Here is a 23,892-nt window from a genome sequence, read left to right on the forward strand (position 1 = left end):
TGGGCGGGCAATTGGCCCGTCGAGCTCAGAGAATCTCCACGGGGTCCGCTTTCAACGGCCCCCGACTAGTGACTCGGTGACTGCGCAGCTGCGATTACCGCCAATTCTCCGGTCGCCGGAGAATTGGCTTCCTGGCGTCGTAGTGGCATGGTGGGATTCTCCCCCCCCCCCCCCCCCCCCCCCCCCCCCGCCCCCAACGCCGATTCTCCGACCTGGCGCGGGCTTGGAGAATCCCGGCTGAGTTTTCTCACACCTGCAGGAAACATAACAGTACAAATGTTTTAAACAGGGATCTTTTATTCCACTAGTGACAAATCTTGATAAATATTAATGGAAAAGCTTCAATTAGATGAACAAACTATTTAAAATGAGTATACCCGGCCATTGCTCCGGATCTACCAGGATATCATGGAGAGTTTGACTCCTGATCTGTAATCAGCTGGGCAGCAGAGTTTAGTTGGTGGAGCTCCTACTGCAAACTTTCCATGACTATGTGTCGCAAATTATTTGGTCTCCGAGACATGAAGGCGATCTCCCTCTTCACGTGGCCTCTTGCATTCAGGGGTGCCATCCAGGCAGTCTGCGTAATAATAATAATCTTTATTGTCACAAGTAGGCTTACATTAGCACTGCAGTGAAGTTGCTGTGAAAAGCCCCAAGTCACCACATTCCAGAGCCTGTTCGGGTACATAGAGGGAGAATTAACAATGTCCAATTAACCTAACAGCACATCTTTCAGGACTTGTGCGGGAAAATAATAATAATAATAATCACTTATTGTCACAACGCTTCAATGAAGTTACTGTGAAAAGCCCCTAGTCACCACATTCTGCCGCCTGTTCGGGGAGGCCGGTACGGGAATTGAACCCGCACTGCTGGCATCGTTCTGCATTACAAGCAAGCTGTTTAGCCCACTGTGCTAATACAACCCCTATCCGGAAAACCGGAGCACCTGGAGCAAACCCATGCAAACACAGGGAGAATGTGCAGATTCCACACAAACAGTGACTCAAGCCGGGAATCGAACCTGGGACCCTAGAGCTTTGAGGCAACAGTGCTACCCACTGTGCTGCCATGCTGCCCTCTGTCTCACGCAGCTGTTTGCATGCTCCACTGCCACTGTCTGGTGCTCCAACCACTGTCAAGAGGATTTGGTCTGCCTTCTTCATGGCCAGGGCTCCTCGGCGCTGTGGCTCACTAGCCTCGCAGTTCAGCTCCTGCTCCTTGCTGCTGCCCTGCTCTATCTCGCTCAGGCTCATTATGTCCCCAGCTTCTCCGACCCTTGTGCAGGGCTCCAGACTCCGCTCCCTCTCCCTCAGTGGAGTCCTAGCGTCGGGACTTCCGAAAGATTCCCAGGCTACTTGGGGTATGACCATCTGAGGCTAAAAGCTGAATTGGACAGATTGATTGACAAAGGAGTTAAGATTCTGGGGAGAAAACAGAAAAGCGGAGTTTAGGCCCCAATCGATGGGCCAAATGATCTCATTCCCGTACCGGCCTCCCCGGACAGGCGCCGGAATGTGGCGACTAGGGGCTTTTCACAGTAACTTAATTTGAAGCCTACTTGTGACAATAAGCGATTTTCATTTCATTTCATTTCCTGTAGTTGAAGAAAAACGTGCTTTTGGTACTTCCCACATTTCCTTTGAAGGCGCTGACTCGTTCTGCAAAATATAAGATCAGTTTACAATCTTACACATCTAATGTTGAGATTCATCTGCCACGAGCACATTTGCAGAACACGGGTATGCCGTCCCCACAGTTTCCTGCTGCGTTATCACCACAGCATCGACTGTCCTTTGGTACCTCAGAGAGGTGAGTGCCAGCAAGCGATTTGAGGAAAAGGGGGCTGAGGATACATCACAGATGAATCTGTTTCTCATCTAACAGATGCATCCACACAATGGAGCCCCTCGGCAGCAATCAGCAAAGGAACCCTGATTGTTTCATCTCTCTACCGAGCCCGAGGCCAGCTGCATTTCCTTCATTGCTATCTAGATTGAGATGAGCTCACTCAGCACAGACCATTATCAACCAGTGACTTTCGCAGTTACAAGTCAATCAGTTCCATGCTGAGCAGTGTAACTACCAAATGAGCCACCGGAGATGGGAGAACTAGCTTGCAAGGGCCGTTTGCTGGTGACGGAACAGGGTATACAGCTTATTTGGTTGCCTGTTAAACTCCATTGTGCTCACTGAAATGCTGTTCATCTCAAGTCCTGAACACAACACTGGCCTTGGCAACTTCTCTGCTCGGTTTGTAGAGTTCAAATTTGCTTCAGGAAGTCATCTGTGAACAGAGCTATGGAAAACTGTTTCAGATGTCCTCTCTGTAGCTTGTTCTGGACTGCAGTTCAGTGATTTACACATGCCATTTGTAATTCAAAATGCCCTCTGGGCAGATGACCTTGTTAGCTCAAATAGGCACATCACAGTGTAGAACCTGGGAAGACAGCAAATCTATAAGTCAGCCTGCAGGGCTGTTCATCTGTTGCTTTATTAGCGAGGGATGCAACTCCTCTTTCCACATCTTATTTCCCTATTCCCACCATCTGGATTGCTTGACAGCAATATATTCCTCCTGCAAATACAGAGCATGTCAGCACCAGGACACTTTATTTGTGCTAAAAATCAAGCAGCCATAGTACAAGGTACTGTAACAGATTGAGATGATCTGTCAGCTCTTCACCCAAATAGTGCCGGAGGTTCCACCAGCAAAATGACAGCTGTGTGAAGGTTTCCTGCAGATTGCTTAATCAACACGCCACAAAAAATGATGGTGGCTTGCAGCTGCTGCAGTTGTTTTCTCCGGTAGAAGGGGCTCTACATTCCTTATCTCTTATTTCCTTTTTTCTCCTTTATTTATTCCACTACCCTTTCAATCCATCCCCTCCCTTCACCCGAAGGAAGTAGTGCATGGCAAGGTATGGGTGTAAAGGTGGCACAGGGACTGTGTGTTGTTTTAGCTCAGCTGTGTAGTGACTGCCCATTGCTTCGTGAACTCACTGCAATAGAACACGGTCTGCCCTCTCCTCACAATACTCATGTACCCTTCCACCAGGTCTCCTTAGGCAGTGGCTGGATCCTGACTGGATTTGATTTTCCCTTTTCTCATAACAATTAAAAGATCAAACTGGTCTGCAGCTTTGTGTGGTGCTGCTGACCGTCAGCCGAGCAGGATTCTCCCGTGGGCAATTAGGGAGGCAAAGGCAAGGGCGTCGGCCCTCCTCCCCGTGAATAGATCTGGCTGTTCTGAGACCCCGAAGACTGCCACTCTTGGACAAGGCCCCATCCTCATTCCCCCCCCCCCCCCCCCCCCCCCCCCCCCCATATCTCGGATATTACCTCAAAGAAGGCTGTCCAAAACCCAACATCTGGGGCAAGAGCAGAACATGTGGGCGTGGTTGGCTGGGCCACCGTTCACATTTATCCTCCACCTCCGGGAAGGCCTTGCTCATTCGGGTTCTGGTTAAGTGGGCTCTGTGCACCACTTTTAGCTAGACCGATCGGAATTTCTCCAAATGAAGAAAATTAAATTCGCCATCCGAGGGTCGGAGGAAGGCTTAAAAACATTTTTTTAAATATCGAACCGGGATCTCCCAGGCCTGAAAGTCCCTTCTGATGCTTTTGTTCACTCAACTTCTATTGAGGGGGGAGTGATGGTTAAAGGTCCCCTGATCATTTACAAAAATAAGTAATGTTTGGGGGTATGGGAGGTGTTTTGGGGTGATTTCAGGTGAGCTCTCATCCTGTGTTTGAAAAGCAGGCATAGGCTGCTGGCCTGTCAACATGCAGAAATACATAACTGATTCCATCCACATGTAGGCCAGGTGGTTGAAGTTTCAGTTGGGGATTACTTTGGGAATAGTGATCACAATTCCGTAAGTTTTAGAATACTCATGGACAAAGAGGAGAGTGATCCTAAAGGAAGAGTGCTAAATTGGGGGAAGGCTAACTATACAAAAATTCGGCATGAGCTGGGGAATGTGGATTGGGAGCAGCTGTTTGAAGGTAAATCTACATTTGATACGTGGGAGGCTTTTAAAGAGAGGTTGATTAGAGTGCAGGACAGACATGTCCCTGTGAGAATGAGGGATAGAAATGGCAAGATTAGGGAAAACCTTGGATGACAGGTGAAATTGTGAGACTAGCTCAGAGGAAAAAGGAAGCATACATAATGTTTAGGCGACTGAAGACAGACGAAGCTTTGCAAGAATATCAGGAATGTAGGACCAATCTGAAACAAGGAATCAAGAGGGCTAAAAGGGGTCATGAAATTTCTTTAGCAAACAGGGTTAAGGAAAATCCCAAAGCCTTTTATTCATAAATAAGGAGCAAGAGGGTAACTAGAGAAAGGGTTGGCCCACTCAAGGACAAAGGAGGAAAGTTATGCGTGGAGTCAGAGAAAATGGGTGAGATTTTTAACGAGTACTTTGCATCGGTATTCACCGAGGAGAGGGACATGACGGATGTTGAGGTTAGGCATAGATGTTTGATTACTCTAGGTCAAGTCGGCATAAGGAGGGAGGATGTGTTGGGTATTCTAAAAGGCATTAAGGTGGACAAGTCCCCAGGTCCGGATGGGATCTATCCCAGGTTACTGAGGGAAGTGAGAGAGGAAATAGCTGGGGCCTTAACAGACATCTTTGCAGCATCCTTGAACACGGGTGAGGTACCGGAGGACTGGAGAATTGCTAATGTTGTCCCCTTGTTTAAGAAGGGTAGCAGGGATAATCCAGGTAATTATAGACGGGGGAGCCTGATGTCAATGGTAGGGAAGCTACTGGAGAAGATACTGAGGGATAGGATCTATTCACATTTGGAAGAAAATGTGTTTATCAGTGATAGGCAACATAGTTTTGTGCAGGGAAGGTCATGTCTTACCAACTTAATAGAATTCTTTGAGGAAGTGACAAAGTTGATTGATGAGGGAAGGACTGTAGATGTCATATACATGGACTTCAGTAAGGCATTTGATAAGGTTCCCCATGGTAGGCTGATGGAAAAAGTGAAGTCTCATGGGGTCCAGGGTGTACGAGCTGGATGGATAAAGAACTGGCTGGGCAATAGGAGACAAGAGAGTAGTAGTGGAAGGGAGTTTCTCAAAATGGAGAACTGTGACCAGTGGTGTGCCACAGGGATCCATGCTGGGACCACTGTTGTTTGTGATATACATAAATGATCTGGAGGAAGGTATAGGTGGTCTGATTAGCAAGTTTGCAGATGAAACTAAGATTGGTGGAGTAGCAGATAGTGAAGGGGACTGTTAGAGAATACAGCAGAATATGGATAGATTGGAGAGTTGGGCGGAGAAATGGCAGATGGAGTTCAATCCGGGAAAATGCGAGGTGATGCATTTTGGAAGATCCAATTCAAGAGCGTGTAGGTTAGATGGCCTTTAGTTTTTGACTTCCCATGTGGGTGCAACATCGTGGGCCGAAGGGCCTGTACTGCGCTGTATCGTTCTATGTTCTATACGGTAAATAAAAAAGCCCTGGGGAAAATTGATGTACAGAGAGATCCTGGTGTTCAGGTCCATTGTACCCTGAAGGTGGCTGCGCAGGTCGATAGAGTGGTTAAGAAGGCATACGGCATGTTTTCCTTCATCGGAAGGGGTATTGAGTACAAAAGTTGGCAGGTCATGTTACAGTTGTATAAGACTTTGGTTCGGCCCCATTTGGAATACTGCGTACAGTTTTGGTCGCCACATTACCAAAAGGATGTGGATGCTTTGGAGAGGGTGCAGAGGAGGTTCGCCAGGATGTTGCCTGGTATGGAGGGCGCTAGCTATGAAGGGAGGTTGAGTAGATTAGGATTATTTTCATTAGAAAGATAGAGGTTGAGGTCATTAAAGTCTACTAAATCATGAGAGGTATAGACAGGGTGGTTAGCAAGAAGCTTTTTCCCAGAGTGGGGGACTCAATTACTAGGGGTCACGAGTTCAAGGTGAGAGGGGAAAAGTTTAAGAGAGATATGCATGGAAAGTTCTTTACACAGAGGGTGGTGGGTGCCTGGAACGCATTGCCGGCGGAGGTGGTAGAGGTGGGCACGATTGCATCATTTAAGATGTATCTAGACAGATACATGAATGGGCAGGGAGCAGAGGGATACAGATCCTTAGAAAATAGGTGACAGTTTTAGATAGAGGATCTGGATCAGTGTAGGCTTGGCGGGCCGAAGGGCCTGTTCCTGTACTGTAATTTTTCTTTGCTCTTTGTTCTTATAACGGTCAGCCATTAGCACCTTCCACAGTTAAGCATCACAAGGTGTCGTCCGAGCCACATTATTGCCCTGTACCGGAAGTCACTGCTTCATTCCATCCTCTGTTGGATTGCTCACAATACATTTCATGGCTTTCATCCCTATATGAAGCATGTGTCAAATCACATAGGAATAAAAAGCCATAGAACACAATGGAGACAAATGATTCTGTATCCATGATGATGTTGGATCTACACGTGTCTTGTTCACTCATCACAACTATCATAGCACACTATGGTAGAAATGACATAAAATTAGCTTTACACATCACAGTATCATGAATCAGAGCCTATATTCGTAAGCCGGAATCCTGGTGAATGCATTCTCTTCACTGATTAACATTTGGTTTGGTTATCATTAGCATGGATAACAATGTATATAGCCCTTTGACACAATGAAACAAAACACGATGCTTCACAGGATCATTATGAAACAAAGTATGTCGCCTAAGCAAATATTAGATCAGATGACCAAAAGCTTGGTTAACGAGGTAGGAATTAAGGAGCATCTTAAATTGTTGGAGAGGCAGAGAGGTCTAAGGAGGGAATTCCAGAGCTCGGGCCTAGGTAGCCGAAAGGACAGTCACCAATGGTGGAATGATTCGAATTGGGAATGCACAAGAGAGCAGATTTAGGGGAGCACTGATATCTTGGAGGATTGTGTGTCTGGAGGAGATGAAAAAGATAGGGAGGGGTGCGAAAGATCAAGCCATTGATTGACTCAGAGCCGATGTTGGTTCAAGACCACAAGGATGATAAGGGAACAGGAGTTGCCATGGGTTACAACACGGGCAGCAGAGTTTTGGGTGACCTCAAGTTTGCCGATTTGGGAGGTCAGCCAGGAGAGGATTGGAATAATCGAGAGGTAACAAAGACATGAACAAGGGTTTCATCAACAGTTGAGCCGAGATGGGGTGAAGTCGGGCGATTGTATAGATATGGAAATGAGTGGTTTAAGTGAATCCACAAGGTGATAAGTTTAACTCGGTGTCAAACATGACGTCATGGTTGCTAATGGATTGGTTTGATCTCAGGCTGGTACCAGGGAGGCGGAAGGAGCTGGTAGCTCGGCAACGGAGTTTGGAGTGGGACTGAAATCAGTGACTTCAGTCCTCCCAATATTTAATTGGAGGAAATTTCTGTTCAGCCACTGGATGTTGGGTAAGCAGTCTGATAATTTAGCAACAGCAGATGAGTCAAGGGAGATGATGGTGAGGTAGAGCTGGGTGTCATCAGCTTTTATGTAAAAACTAACACTGTCTTTGAATGATGTCGCCGAAGGGGCAGCATGTGGATGAAAACTATGAGGGGACCAAGAATAGATCCTTTGGGGACAACAAAGTAATCATGCAGGAGCAGGAAGCGAAACCATTAAAAGCAATTGTCTTATTACAAATATGTAAGAACAGATCCATGTGTCAGCAGTCCTACTCAGTTGGTTAACAGTAGAGAGGGATTGGCAGAGAATGATGTGGTCATCTGTGTTAAAGGGTGCTGACAGGTCAAGAGGACAGAGAAGGAGAATTCACTTTTGTCATCGGCTGGCATTTGTGACTTTGGCTGGAGCCATTCTCTTCGATGGCAGGGGGCTGAAAATCTAATTGGAGCGATTGAAACATGGGGTTCTGGGATAGCTGGCACTGTTTGGGAAGTCAAACACGCTCAAGCACTTTGGAGAGGAAAGGGAGGTTTGAGAGAGGCTGGAAGCTCTCAAAGGCAATGGGGACAAGTTTTTTTTGAGGATGGGAGGGATGATGGCAAATTTACAGGAGAGATTGGACAACATCTGAAGAGAGAGAACCATTTACCACGTTGGTTAACATAGGGACCATGAGAGGAGGTTGGGTGATCAGCAGTTCAGTGGGAATAGCAGAGGAATAGGAGGTGGCTCGCATGACAAGGTGAGCTCAGAGAGGGTATGGAGAGATTGGAGGGCAATTAATAAAATATGTGAGTTCAAGGCTAGGACAAGGGGAAGTATTGCAGGAAATTTGGTCAAGTGGGCAAGTGGAAGGTGGTGGGGCTGGGGGGATTGTTGCAGATTTAGCTCATCTTGATGACCAAGAAACTTCATGAGCTCGTATTGTTGGAGGTGAAGTTGGAGGAGACTGGGGAGAGTGGGTTAAGAAGAGAGCTTGCAAGAGAAAAGTTGACAGAAACAGGGGAATGCATAATAAAGGGACAAAGAAATGGCTGAGCAATTGAATATATACTTTGGTTCTGTCTTCACGAACGGCAAATCAGATACCAGAAATGCTGGCGAATGAAAGGTTTAGTGAGAGGGAAGAACTGAGGTAGGTCAATATGAGTAGGGAAATGGTGCTCGGAAAATTGATGGGATTGAAGGTGGATAAATCCCCAGGGCCTGAGAATCTGCATCCCAGAGTGCTTAAATGAAATGAAAATCGCTTATTGTCACAAGTAGGCTTCAAATGAAGTTACCGTGAAAAGCCCCTAGTCGCCACATTCCAGCACCTGTTCGGGGAGGCTGGCTCTGGATACATTGGTGGTCATCTTCCGGGATTCTACAGACTCTGGAACTGTCCCTGCAGATTGGAAGGTAGCTCACATCACTCCGATATTCAAAAAGGGAGGTAGAGAGAAAGCAGGGAATTATAGACCAGAAAGCCTAACATCGGTAGTGAGGAAAATGCTTGAATCCATTATCAAGGACTTTATAGCGGATCATTTAGAAAGCAGTGGCAGGATCAGTCAGTCAAAGTGGATTTATGAAGGGAAAATCATGCTTGACAATTGTTGGAATTCTTTGAAGATGTAACCAGTACAGATGACAAGGGGGAGCCAGTCGATGTGGTATATTTGGACTTTCAGAAGGCATTTGAAAAAGTCCCGCAGAAGCAAACTTAAAGCACATGGGATTGGGGGAAATGTATTGAGATGGATAGAAAACTGGTTGGCAAAGAGGAAACAAAGAGTAGGGATTAATGGGTCCTTTTCAAATTGGCAGGCAGTAACTAGTGGAGTACCACAGGGATCGGTGCTGGGACCCCAGCTATTCACAATATATATTAATGTTTGGATGAGGGAACAAATGTAACATCTCAAAGTTTGCAGATGATACCAAGTTAGGCGGGAGGGTGAATTGTGACGGGGATGCAGGGATCCTACAACATGATCTGGACAGATTGGGCGAGTGGGCAAATCAATGGCAGATGCAGTATAATTTGGATAAGTGTGAGGTTATTCATTTTGGAAGCAAAAACAGGAAGGCAGATGACTACCTGAATGGTTGTAAATTGGGAGAGGGGAGTGTGCAGCGGGACCTGGATGTCCTTGTGCACCATTCGCAAGATAAGCATGCAGGTGCAGCAGGCGGTAAAGAAGGCTAATGGTCTGTTGGACTTCATTGCGAGAGGTTTCGAGTACAGAAGCAGGGATGTGTTGCTGCAATTATACAGGGCCTTGGTGAGGCCACATCTGGAGTATTGTGTGCAGTTTTTGTCTCCTTCTCTGAGGAAGGATTTTCTTGCTCTCAAAAGAGTGCCGCGTAGGTTTACCAGACTGATTCCAGGGATGGCAGGACTGTAATATGAAGAGAGATTGACTAGGTTGGGATTGTTCTCGCTGGAGTTCAGAAGAATGAGGGGGATCTCATAGAGACTTATAAAAGTTTAACGGGACTAGACAGGGTAGATGCAGGGAAGATGTTACCAATGATGTGTTGTCCAGAACCAGGGGTCACAGTCTGAGGATTCAGGGTAAACCATTTCGGACAGAGATAAGGAGACATTTCTTCGCACAAAGAGTGGTGAGCCTGTGGAGTTCATTTCCACAGGAAGTAGTTGATGCTAAAACTTTGAATATATTCAGGAGGCAGCTGGATATAGCACTTGGGGAGAATGGGATCAAAGGGTATGGGGAGAAAGCAGGATTAGGCTATTGAGTTGGATGATCAGCCACGATCGTGATGAATGGTGGAGCAGGCTTGAAGGGCCAAAAGGCCTCCTCCTGCTCCTATCTTCTATGTATCTATGTACCTTTGCATTCCAGAATGATTCTAAAAGAGAGAGCATTAAACCAATAATCATGTTAATATTTATAAAAGCATTGTGTAACCAGTCAGATGGGAACCAAAATGAATATTTTCAGACATATTTTTGTAACCTTGTTGCAAACAAGAATCAGTGGGAAACGATTATATGCGTCATGAATATTTGGTTATTTCTTTGAGAGATGAGGTAATTAAGACTCTAATGCTGCTCTTCACTGTAACTATGGATGCTATTTGAATATTTTTCACCTTGTCTTCTCCTGGAGGTGTTGGACTTCTATGGACATTCAGTGGAAAAGGCTATGGGCCAAGTGCTGGCAAATGGAATTAGGTAGGCATTCTGTAAAAAGGAAGGGGAAAATAAATATTAGAAATTAGACTTATGAGTGTTTGATTTCTTGTTTGAAAATAAAATTCAAAAACATTTTAAAGATGTATTTGTAATGATTTTCTTTATTCTTCACTTAGACCTCATTGAGCCAGGCATGGGTGCCGATCTTGCTGGTGACCACCTGTATCTGTGAGTCACCTGGGAGTGATCTTCCCATTGATTTGTCTCTGTGAGATAGTGCAAAGTCTCCACTTCAAGTCTGTCCACAATGAGAACTGCAAGATGTGCGAATGACTGGGGTAAAGCCACAACCGCAAGCATGAACTTTATGTTGTGCTGGTCTTTAAAGGAACATCGGGGCAGCACGGTAGCATGGTGGTTAGCATAAATGCTTCACAGCTCCAGGGTCCCAGGTTCGATTCCCGGCTGGGTCACTGTCTGTGCGGAGTCTGCACGTCCTCCCCGTGTGTGCGTGGGTTTCCTCCGGGTGCTCCGGTTTCCTCCCACAGTCCAAAGATGTGCGGGTTAGGTGGATTGGCCATGCTAAACTGCCCGTAGTGTCCTAAAAAGTAAGGTTAAGGGGGGCGGTTATTGGGTTACGGGTATAGGGTGGATACGTGGGTTTGAGTAGGGTGATCATGGCTCGGCACAACATCGAGGGCCGAAGGGCCTGTTCTGTGCTGTACTGTTCTATGTTCTATGTTCTATCATTTATTAAACCCTTTCTGCCATTTTATATCTAATAGGATATCAGTCAGATATAGTAACCAAGGAATGATTGCATCATGCTGTTTTACTGCAACTAGTACCATGTACATCATGCTAATGGTTTACCCTGTGCGATGAGTTTGTTAATAGGGCTGTTCAGTGAATTTCTTTGAGCAACACATACATGTGAAAAATCCCTTCAATAGAAGTTACCATTTAGATATTTGTCCACATCTATGTTTTGAAGTCTCCATTGCAACCCATCACCAACAGTGTGGAATGGTGCACGGACAAGATGCTAACACTAATTGGTGCTTGACATGATGAGACTCTCTTCCCAACCCTCCCCTCAAGAGAAGTGTCTGGTCTCTAACTGCATCTGGCGGAGGTTTCAGCGATGCGATTGGGATCTTGTGCCCCTCTGCTGATAATTGTAGCCTAGAGAAAGCGATTACTCAATACCAGGGGTCTCTGAACTGCTTGCACTTAATTCTATTGCGGGCATTTGGCACTCTAACTGACAGGAGACTGCAGTCACAGGAAAACGTTTTGTAAAGGCAACAATAAGGGAATTAGGTATCAAATGTGGTGTTATGCTGAGGAAGGCTTACCGTGGAGTTACAGATGTATCTGCAGCAGGATGATTGTGTTGCTGTCATAACAATGATAATGGGACAGGGCGTTTTATCTGGAACAGCAGTGCTGAACTCAGCGAGAGGAAGGACACGCACCGGAAGAGAAGAACCTGAGCTGCGGCCCCTGCGCCAAAGCCAGTTCTTCCAAGCTTTTCAGCACTCAAGAAGGTAAAAATGCTGGGCCCAACTTGGAGGAGAGGAGCTTGTCCATCTATTCCACTGGACAATCTGAGATCATAGAATTTACAGTGCAGAGGGAGGCCATTCGGCCCATCGCATCTGCACCAGCCCTTGGAAAGAGCACCCTAAGCCCACACTTCCAACCTATCCCCATAACCCACCCAATCTTTTTGGACACTAAGGGCAATTTAGCATGGCCAATCCACCTAACCTGCATATCTTTGGACTGTGGGAGGAAACCGGAGCACCCGGCGGAAACCCACACAGACACGGGGAGAACGTACAGACTCCGCACAGACAGTGGCCCAAGCCGGGAATCGAACCTGGGACCCTGGAGCTGTGAGGCTACTGTGCTAACCACTGTGCTATAGTGCTATCATTTACTATTGCTTCCTGAAGCCCACTAGCCTTCCCATGGTAGCCTGGGGGTTAGACCTAGAGAAATCCAGGGACACTCGCACATGGAGGCCATTTATATGTGTTAGTTGGGAAATGACTGGCTGTAGCAGTGAGACAACAGTAGTCTACCTCACCTAAAATTTGCAGGATTGTGGAGGAGCGTTCGACCCAGGTTTCTTGCTCGCAATAGTAGGATGTCCAAGTGGCTGAGTAAATTGGGAAGAATAGTACAGGTCAAGGGAACATTGTGACTTTGAATAACTCTGGTAATTTGTGGGCTGACATCAGGGGAAAGCAACCATGAAAGCTGCAAACAGGCTGTTCAGGAAAGAGAAGCTGCCATCCCTATCCGGTTGACCTCATGCTCTCTGAAGTAATATGACAAGTTATCAGTCACCAGGGCAACCCAGGCTGGTCAGGAAATGCAACCTTGCCACCAGCGCTCCTTCACAGGAACATTTTATTTCACTTCAAAACTCTGGGTGAGCTTGCTGGCCCAGCAACTCATCGAGTGTCATGTGATGGCGTTGGATTCAGCCAGGGAGTGTGGTGAAGTACAGGAATCGGTGATAGATTCCACGGATAAGGCCAGCTGCAAACCTGACAGCTGGCAGAGAGTTGCTGCAACAGTTCACTTTGCTGCTGATGAACTCCAGACGATAGCTGATCTAATGGCTTTGCAGTCACCTTGCACACCTCCCTGCTGTGTTCAATGACCAGGAGAAGAGCTCTGGTCTGATTATCTTTTACAGGCTCAGCGACTGGTGTGTTAATTTATTCCACTCCATCGTGTACTGCCTCGCAAAGCAGCGGGTCCTGCTTTCCTTGCAGATGGAGCAGCAGCTGGGAAGAAAAGGAAGATAGTTTAACAGTGAACAGATAAAGCTGATGCTGTGAGTTTGGAACATGCTGTGGAGCTACTCCACCTTTTCAGATCATTACCTGCACTAAGCAAGTTACTTGCCTTTTTCAATAAAACCTACCGTCAGCCCTCTTTTTCCATCAGTCCCCTTTGCAATTCCAATTATAATGTTAAAATAATTTTGGCTGCTCTATCGGCTGACCTGTTTCCCCAGATCCACCGGAGAAGTGGAGTTACTGGATTACTGGGATGGGGTGGAGGAGTGGGCTTAAGTGGGGTGCACTTTCCCAGAGCCTCGACGGGCTAAATGGCCTCCTTCTGCACTGTAAATTCTATGATTCTATAAGTGTAAGAACTTCTGCATCAAGGAGTCAGCTCCAACTGTTTCATTCGGCAGGATCCCCATACGGACCGCAGTTCAAATCAAAGTCAGAGCTCAATGATGCTATCAGTCCATGGTCCGCATTTTTAAAGAAAAGGTCAGTCCAGGCAAGAATTGCAGGATAAAATGGAAGAAGACCAAATGCTGTGGACAAGTCATCTGGCCGACTTTAAACGGCAGCTGCTTCTGATGGCTCACCTTTGAAAATATTCAGAAACTTTGCTTTTTATCTTTTATATTTAAAAGAAAAAAGCGAACTGGACAATCATAAACAACCTTTGATACCAGAGCCCCGAGTTTCGAGTGTCTCTCTCTCTCTCTCTCTCTGTTGTTTGCTGACAGCTCTGTGAAACTCCAGTGGCTGTTCTCAGTTAAGTCAATTCAAATGCAGACATCTTTACCGCAACATCATTAAAAATGTATCACACCAATTCTCTCTTGAATACGCTTCATCGCCTTGCTAAATAGTTTTCCAGTCTTTAATGTCTGAGACTGACAACAGCCCTTAGAATATTCAAAGTTCTTCTGCCAGCCATTTCTCCCTGGGGCGGGGGGGGGGGGTTTCAGTATCGACATTAAAAACGGATTACTCTCTCAAATCGCTTTTGGGTTCTGACAGGGATTGAGCAATTTTTAATGAGAATCTTACACTTTGAACTAAAAATTCACAAGAACCCAATTTGTTCAAGTTTGTATTTCAGTTATTGTTTATTCTAAATGATTAAATTGTTCCTTCTCTTTTGTGAATTATCAAGGGATGATTGCTGCTGTAACTATTATATTCAGAAGCATCTCTGGAGTCCTTTAGCACTCAGTATTATTCCAACAACATCCTTGGGGGGGTTACCATTAACAGGAAACTGAACTGGACCAGAAATATAAATTCTGAGGCTACAGCAGCAAGTCAGAGATTGGGTGTTCTGCTGTGAGTAATTCATATCCCAACTCCTCAAAGACTTTCCTCCATCCACAAACATAAGTCAGTGGTGTGATGGAATCTTCTCTTCTTGTTTGGCTGTGTACAGCTCCCACAACACTAAAGAATCTTGATGGCATATGGCATAAAGCAGCCTGCTTGATCGACATGCCCTCCACCACTGGCACACAGTGGAGGCAGAATGGACAGTATGCAAGATGCATTGCAGCAACTCGCCAAGGCTCATTTGACAGCATCTTCCAAACCTAAAATCTTGACCACTTAAATGGACAAGGGCAGCAGATGCAGGAAGACTGCCACCTGCAAATTCCCCTCCATGTCACCCTGTCTTGGGACATTATTGCTATTCTTTCACTGTTGCTGGGTCAAAATACTGGAACTCCCTCCCTGTCAGCATTAAACGTACACCTACACTACAGAGGCTGCAGCAAGAAGACAGCTCACACCCCCTTAAACTGTGAGATGGAGAACAAATTCCAGAAATGCTCACATCCCACAAAACAATAAAAGTAAACCACAGTGGTCCACCATTGTAATATATTGATGCTTAGATCTGGGGCCGGATTCTCCGTTTCAGGGACTAAGTACTGATGCCGCATGGAATCGGTGGTGTTCTACAACCATGGAAGCATGCAGGCTGCAGACCATTAATGGGCTAGCACCGGTGCCACGTTGAGTATAACTGATTTCAATGAAAAATGGCGACCGATTCACTGGGGTCACGATTGGCACTCAGGAGGCTGACAAGCAGGGAGGGTGGCTATGGGAGGAGGCGGTTAGCCAGGGCGGGGGGGGGGATGGGATGTAACCGCTGCTGTCAGCTAGGCCCCCTAGTCGGTGATACTGGAGGTGATTAGAACATCCCATGCAAGCCGACCCTGGCACACACTTTGTGCAGCTTCCTGTGCCTGCCGGGGTCCCATGCCTTGCAAATGTTGGCCCCCTCCCGCATCATTCTCATCGGACGAAACGTTCATCCACCCCTCCAACATCTCCCCCCTCTGCTGCGCAATGTTGTGGAGGGCATAGCAGGCCACAACAATGTGGGAGAATCTCCAAGCGCTATACTGGAGGGCCATCCAGAGCAGTCCAGGCACTTGTACCGCATTGTCAGGACATCGATGCACCACTTGATCATGGTCCCGATTGCGGCATAGACATCTTTGTAGGTCTCCGTGTTGGTTTGAGGACTATCGGAGTCAGCAGCCATAAGTGCAGCAGATAACCCCTGTCGCCCAAGAGACAATGCTTCACCTGGAAGAGCGCCTCGAAGGTGTCGGGAACCATCGAGTGTGCCAGGATGAAGGTGCCATGCACATTGCCCGGGTATTGGGTGCAGACGTGCATGATGTGCATCTCGTGGTCACACACCAGCTGCACATTCATGGAGTGGAGCCCCTTTCGGTTTGTGAAGACTACCCACTCAAGCGCCAGTATTCGTAGGGGGACATACGTCCTGTCGATCACCCCCTGAACCTGGGGCATCCCAGTGATGGCAGCAAACCACATTGCCTCGGCATCCTGGTGGGCTCAGTCCACATTGAACTTGATATACTGTGCCGAGTGGGCATACATGGCCTCTGTGATGGTGCAGATGAACTTCTGCTCTGAGGTCCCCACTCAGCACTTGGAAGGACCCTGTGACAAAAAGGTTCACGGAAACCGTCACCTAGACAGCGACCGGGAACACTTGTGTCCTCCCCAACCCCAGCAGTTCCAGATGCACCATAATCCGGCAGATATGCCTTATCCCTGCTCAGCCGGATGCCCCGCTGATGGGTGGCATCTGGTTGTGGGTTGGTGGCGGGAGGGGGCGGGGGGGAGGTTGGTGATGGGCCACGGTGGTCAATGGCAGTCCATGCCTGGACATCGTGGTCCCGGGGGTCACCCCAACGCCAAGGCCCATCCCCTAGTCACCACCCGCTACTGCTCTGGCACGGCAGATGCCCCCCAGTCAGCCCTGCCAGGACTGGCAGCCCATGATCGCACCTCTCTTCTCTTCCTCAGCAGCCCAGTTTTCCAATTTTTAAAACCATAAGTGAACCTCGTCATTGGTAATTCCTCCTAGCGGAGGCAGAGCATCGCGGGAGCACTGGAGAATGCTGGGATAGGACCATTGATGATAAGCCAACGGTGTTTACTGTACGTTCGCTGCAGAATGCATTCACACAGTTGTCAAGGTACCGGAGCATGGAATTCCGTCAGGCACTTGGCGCAGGCCTCGATTCTCAGCTGATGCGCAGTTCTCCACCATCGCATTTCCGATTCCTGCGCGGGGTCGGAGAATCCCGGCCCTTGTCTCTGGTGGCACAGAGTCATTGACACGTTACAACCCTTAATATTTGGCCAGGTGCAATTACCCATACTCGCAGTTGTTGTCATTGGCACCACAAAGCTACAGAATCACTGGAAGAGGTCTGTGAATTTAACTTTTAACAAATTTTGGCTGGATGTTCAATTCCTGCGGTTATGTGCTGATGGGAACGGAGGATCCATGGAGTTCCACGATGGAAAACTCAGCGCCGCAGAGGCACCGATTCCGCTACTGGTGAGGGGCTAGCACCAGCACTGCATCAAACAGCAGTGGAACATGCGAAAATTGGTGGGAGAATGGCCAGGTCCGTGCTGGACATGCACAGGGCTGGCAAGCCGCAGCCGCGCATACACTTATACACTCCACACACGCAGCGATCACGCCCGAAAAGATGGCGCCGGTTGTACTGAACCGCGTACCCATCCACCCTGACTCCACAGCCCATGTCCTGACCACACCCCTCTACTCTCGCCAGCCCTGACAGAAGACCCTGGCCAGCGGCATGACTGTTGGTGAAGCATGGTGGTGATGTACACTGTCTTTACACCCTCTCTCTCTCTCTCCGCAGCCAACACGCCAGGTTCATGACTGTTGAGACCACACGTGTTCCCGCCACCGGGAACTCTGCCCATCGGAAGCAGAGCATCGTGGATGGGCCCTATAATGAGATGCAAATGCACTTGCAACTACACGCGTTGCAATGATGTTGATTTGGAGGGGTGGAGCATCACAATTCTGCTCCAGCGCCTGCCGCATTTTCAGCATTGGGAGCTATTCTCCGCCCAATCGCCATTCCCAATTTTGACACCGGATAACAGAGAATACCGCCCCTTGCTTTTATTGGTGGGGGTTCAGTGAAGGTGGGAGGGAAGAGCTGGTATTATCAAGTATAATTTCAATCATAGCATATTACACGCGTATGACAGAATGATCCATTTCAATCCAATTTACAGCATTGTGCTACATGTTGGCATCAAATGGCAAAATTACGATTTACTGGAAAACAGTGTGATTTACATGAATATCTAGAACTTTCTTCCATTTAATCCTTTTGCTCCTCAACAGATGGCAAATATAATGGGCTGGATTCTCTGCTTGACGACGCTGAAATACCATTCGGCGATCGGGGGGACAATCCCTTTTGACGCCAAAATCGGGGTCGGCGCCTGTTTTTGGGATGTTCCGCCCCTTCCAAACCGGCGTCATCGGTGACTGCGCTGCATGCAGGACATCACCTGAAGGCCCTCCTCCGATGCTCCGCCACCGATGGGCCGACTTCCCGGCACCGTGTGCTCTGAGTTTTTGTCAACCTCGCTTGGCAGCTACGGACAGTGACCCAGAGCCGAGATCGAACCTGGGACCTCGGCGCCGTGAGGCAGCAGTGCTCACCACTGTGCCACCATGCTGCCCTTGCGCCAACTTTTTCATCGTAAAACTAACACCTCATCTGAACTTTGCCTCAAAATCGTAGAACCCAGCCCAATGTATATAATCTATGCACTAAAACAAGTTCCCTTGGGCGGGATTCTCCGCTGCCCGATGCCAAAATCGTGGCCGGCGCCGGTCAGCCATGTTCCGCCCCCTCTGAATTGGCATCATCGTGAGGTGCACTGCGCGCACGTGCAATGCCGTTGGCGTGTCTTTCGCCGGCCCACTCACGATGCTGCGCGCCCCGATGGGCCGAGTTCCCAACGGTGCGGACCACGTGTGATCACACAAATTGTGAACCCGGCGTGGCAGCTGCGGACTGTGTCCACTGCCGTCACACTCTGCTGGGATCCATGCCACTGGCTGGGGGGGGGGGGGTGACTTCTGCGAGGGCTGGGGGACTGGTGGGGGGTGGCCACAGGGTGGGCTTTGGGGTCGCGGATGGCAGGCTGGATCCGCGCACGGCCACCGCCACGAAGTACGGTGCGACCGCTGCAAGTCGTCAGCCATGAGCATTGGCGATCCAGAACTCAGCCATTCACCGGCCATTTTCGCCACAGGAGATGGGAGATTCAGTCAGCACCGGTGCTAGCCCCTAGCCGATACCGGAATTGGTGAGGGGTTTGCGCCAATTTAACGGTCGTGAAACACCACGGCTCCCACGCCGCCGTCAGCACTTAGCTGCAGAACACAGAATCCAGCCCCTTATGCTGTTTGTTCTTGCCTTTCAGTACTTAGGTTAAATGCATGGAGCACGGTGACAATATGTTACTCCTCTCTCTGGAGCAGGGAATGACTGCTGCCTGCCTGTGGAAATTGCTATCCAGCTGGGAATGACTGCTGTCTGTAGGAATCGCTCTGGAACAGGGAATTGCTGTCTGTGTGCCTGTGTCAGAATCTCTGTGGTGCTGAGACTTTCTACCTGCAGTCAGTGAGAAAGAGTCAAATGCAAACCTTGTCACTGTGTTGATGAAATTATCAAATGAATTTGGATTGAAGATTTGTTCTGGCAATTGAGCAGCATTGTTGTCAGGAGCCTGGAGCCACTATTAGGGTCCACAAAAGACCAATTAATCAAAGAAAATATCATATCATTCAAGCATCATTTTATCAACGTGACAACCAAAATTAATAAAAGCTACATTTTTTGTGGCTGCTTTATCGTGCAGTGAATGCCTGACATGCTGCTTCTGCTTCATGTACAGCATGGCAGTCTGAAGTGAAAGTGCAGTGACCAGGTCCCGAAGTTACCCTGTGGAAACTAAATGTGTTAATCAGTTAATTTAATCAGTTTCATGCCATAACTACAACAGCAAGGGAAGAAATTTCAGATAGATGTGGCATGTCATGATACAACTTCAGGACTTGTAAGTAAGTTAAGTTCCCATAGTTCCAGAAGACCATAGGCTGCTTTCCCCTTTGAGGGGGAGAGCTGGCTGGTGGTGATTTAACCTGAGGATCATCACATCTCAGGCAAGGGGCAAGGTTGAGAAGGCAGGGCCTTCATGAATAACCTCAGCCGGTACGGGAATTGAGCCCATGCTGTTGACCTCCTTCTGCATCACGAACCAGCTGTCTAGCCAACTGAGCTCAAACGGCCTCCAATTAGGGCCCCTTATCAGGGTTACTTTGAAATGCAATCCAAGAACCTCAGGACACTTTGCCCAATAACTCCATTAATCTATCTGCCCCAATATTTTACTTTCACAATTTTATCTTTGTGATTTTTCGTGTTATCGACAAGTGGGCTTGATCCAGTCTCCACTCAACATCCACGTACATTCATTTGCAGTGGGAATAATTGGATAGCAACGTAGAGCAGGAATTTTGGCTGCTGCTCTCCTCTCCAACACGAAGGCATCTTTGTTACAGCCCCAAGTGAGATCAGATAACTCAGCACAAACCAGGGTTCAAATATGGCATCAAGCTGTCCCATATGGATGGCTTCACTCACTTATCTAGCTGAGCTGCTGGGAGGACCCGGCATTTTAAACATTAAGCACACAGCTTTACAGATTCTCAGTAGAAAGAAATTGATTACAAATGTACACTGTAAACAGTTCACTTACGTTGAAGGCCTGCTGGAACTTCAGCTGCAGCTCAGGTTCTTCAGTCGCTGTTTTATGCCCTCAGACTGCGGATAACAGCCTTCTGAGCTGCTGGCTTTTAAGCAGCAGGAAAGGTATGAAATACAGACATCTAGCAGGAACCAAATCGAGGGCAGCCTCCGTATCGCTCGTGTTTGCAAAAATAAAACTACTCCCTTTGCCAATCGAATCAGCTGCCCTTTAAAGTGAATGTTTTTTTAAAAATGGGAATAAATAAGGATGTGCCCAGAGTTCAATTCGACACGCTCACTCTTTCAACTTTCAGAATGAAGGACACATGAAAGAAGTATTGTGTGTTTTATCTCTGCACCAAGGGACACACACATTATGTACATATAATGAAGACCAGTGATGCCTGCCATGCACAGCAAAGTCAGCAGGCCACAAGCAGTATAATTACTGAAATAGAACTATTTGATGCTACACAATATGAAAGATCTACAGTTACTGACTCCCAGAGATAGAGCCTGCACTTTATTTCCAGCATCTTCTAATCATCCTATCCCTTATTGATATTCAAAGGACTCAGAAGCCATCACTTCAGAAGTTGAGTCATTGAGACTGTTACCCGTTTCAGAACAAGATGAAGTGCAACTTTCCCTGAGATGGCTGAGCTCTTTCTACCCTTTCAGTTTGGCTAACAAATTCAATAGCCAAAAGTAATTAATACTATTGCCAATGTAACACTTTAAAAAAAGTTAAATGTCTCCTTGCGAATTGGGATAAAGTCAGCAATGGCATTACTGAGTTGCTGTTCTTCCTCTCATCTATAGTGTAGGGGAAGGAGTTTAGTAATTGGGAGCAAAACTGAAATGCCAGCCGCTCTTTTAAAGAAAGAAATAATGACTCTTTGAAGTTGTGATTAAGGCGGCACGGTTGCACAGTGATTAGCTCGGTTCCTCAACAGCGCCACACACCGGGTTCGATTCCCGGTTTGGGTCACTGTCTGTACGGAGTCTACACATTCTCCCCATGTCTGTGGGTTTCCTCCAGATTCTCCGGTTTCCTCCCACAGTCCAAAGATGTGCAGGGTAGGTGGATTGGCTATGCTAAATTGCCCCCTAGTGTCCACCGGTTAGTTGGGGTTACAGGGACAGGGTGGAGGTGTGGGCTTAAGTAGGGAGGTCTTTCAAAGGCCGGTGTAGACTCGACAGGCCGAATGGCCTCCCTTTGCACAGTAAATTCTATGATTCTAAAGAATACATACTTGGGATGATTTGGGGATTAGAGGGCAGCATTGTCTTTTGAGGACAGAGGAGGTAGCTTTCACCAATTGGCACCCAAAGGACCAAAGAAGCTGTCTTGGCACCCATTCAGAAAGCAACTTCAACCAATGGGATCTCTCATGGCGTCTCCACCCTCGAATTTCCTGTAGTAACTGTCATAATATGCACCCATGCACATAATGAGATACAGACAGGCAGTGACAGATACCCAGTACAGCCAATCAACAAGCAGGACAGAACACAACCAATCACCAGGCAGAACACTAGATGGGGGGGGTTTCCACTATAAAACACACGAGGCATCAGCACTCGGCCTCTTTCCACTGCTGACAACTGTAGTGACAGTCAGGGTGCATATATCAGTTACCACCTTCTACACATGGCTCAGAGCTAGTCTGGTCTAGTTAGTTATAGTTAGCACACTTAGATTAGTAGAGTGTCAACCCACAGCAAGCTGTGTGCACTGCTGCAGAGGTTCAATAAAACGTATTGAACTAACGTCTAAGTTTGGTGTCTAATTTCCAGTGCAACTGCATCCAGTTGCAGTCCGTGTTACTCCAGGGTGAATAACACAACATGGTACCAGTAGTCTACTTCATCTAAGTGATTTGCCTCGAGTGATTCAGTGACGACCAGCAAGTGCCTTCCAGCGGCATGGAGAAGATCCAGGCCCCTCCACAGCTCCGGAGCTCCGGCAATCTCGACGCCAACTGGCGGGTCTTCAAGCAGATGTTCAGTCTCTACATTGAGGCCTCGGGCCTCGAGAATGCGTCCGATGCCAGAAAATTCACGCTGCTCCTATCGACTGCGGGGGACTAAGCCATCCAGATTTTCAACTCGCTCACTTTTGCCGTCGGCGAGGACAAGGCCAAATTCAAGACCGTTTTAGCTAAATTCGACAATCACTGTGAAGTCGAAACGGATGAGAGCTTTGAGCGTTATGTCTTCCAGCAACGCCTTCAGGGTAAGGCTGAATCTTTCCAATCCTTTATAACTCATCTCCGTATATTAGCGCAGTCCTGTAACTATGGTGACACTGCTGATTCCATCAACAGAGATCCACATGAAATGAAAATGAAATGGAAATCGCTTATTGTCACGTGTAGGCTTCAAATGAAGTTACTGTGAAAAGCCCCTAGTCGCCACATTCCGGCGCCTGTTCGGGGAGGCTGTTACGGGAACACCTCGTGTTTGAGGTCCACTCCGACGCCTTGTGGGAGCAGCTCCTTAAAATTAAAAACATGACCCTGCCAGTCACAATCGAAACGTGTAAAGTGCATGAACAGGCGAGAAAAATCGGCATAACATGAACAACTTGCCTCCCACGAGGCAGAGAGTGTACAGGCCATCGACCGGATGCACTGCCTCAGTATCGATGAAGGCGGCCATTTCACGCACTTTTCCCGGGTCTCACGCATGCGCACCACGAACGTGGGAATGAAGCAGCCGAAGACCAAACTGCACAGGTGCGAACGCGACTGACCGCACTGCGCATGTGCGTTGACGCACGGAGCATAACGACGTCAATGTCATGATGTGTTTGAATTGTGGCACCGGCCACTTAAAGCGGCAATGCCCTGCAAGAGGGAGGGGATGTTTAAATTGTGGGAAGCCTGGACATTATGCAGCCTTGTGTAGGTCTCCACTACCGGTCAAGGGCTTCATCCGCCAAATTGAGGCACAGGTGCAACTGTGTGCCAGCAACCTCCCAGCCTCAGATGAATGAGTGATCAACATTCAAGAAGAGACTGCCAAGGACCCTCTTCTGCAGTGGGTAATGCATCACCTTGCAAATGGGTGGCAAAAAGGGCAATGCCCTCAGTTCTTTAATGTCAAGGACAACTTGACAGTCGTCGAGGGGATCCTCCTCAAGCTAGATTGTATTGTTATTCCTCGCAGCCTGTAGTGCTAGTGCTCAAACAAATCCACGAGGGACACCTCAGTGTCGAAAAATGTAGGCGCAGGGCCCGGCAGACTGTCTATTGGCCTGGAATCAACCAGGACATATCCAACATGGTCCTCAATTGTGCGAACTGCCAGCGTTTCCAGCCTGCTCAGGCCAAAGAAACACTCCAGCAACACGAGATTGTGACCTCTCCATGGTCCAAGG

At 47.8% G+C, this 23,892-nt stretch overlaps 1 long non-coding RNA gene across 1 annotated transcript; it reads right to left on the minus strand.

Moving 5' to 3' along the window:
* Positions 1 to 279: 279 nt before the first annotated feature.
* Positions 280 to 13,204, minus strand: LOC119973125. The gene is made up of 3 exons (XR_005462241.1): positions 12,660 to 13,204; positions 10,522 to 10,612; positions 280 to 580 (listed from the first exon to the last, which is right to left on the minus strand). It is a non-coding gene; the product is annotated as an uncharacterized LOC119973125 (long non-coding RNA).
* Positions 13,205 to 23,892: the final 10,688 nt, after the last annotated feature.

The sequence above is a fragment of the Scyliorhinus canicula genome, chromosome 11 (genome assembly GCF_902713615.1).
Source record: "Scyliorhinus canicula chromosome 11, sScyCan1.1, whole genome shotgun sequence".
Taxonomy (NCBI): Eukaryota; Metazoa; Chordata; class Chondrichthyes; order Carcharhiniformes; family Scyliorhinidae; genus Scyliorhinus; species Scyliorhinus canicula.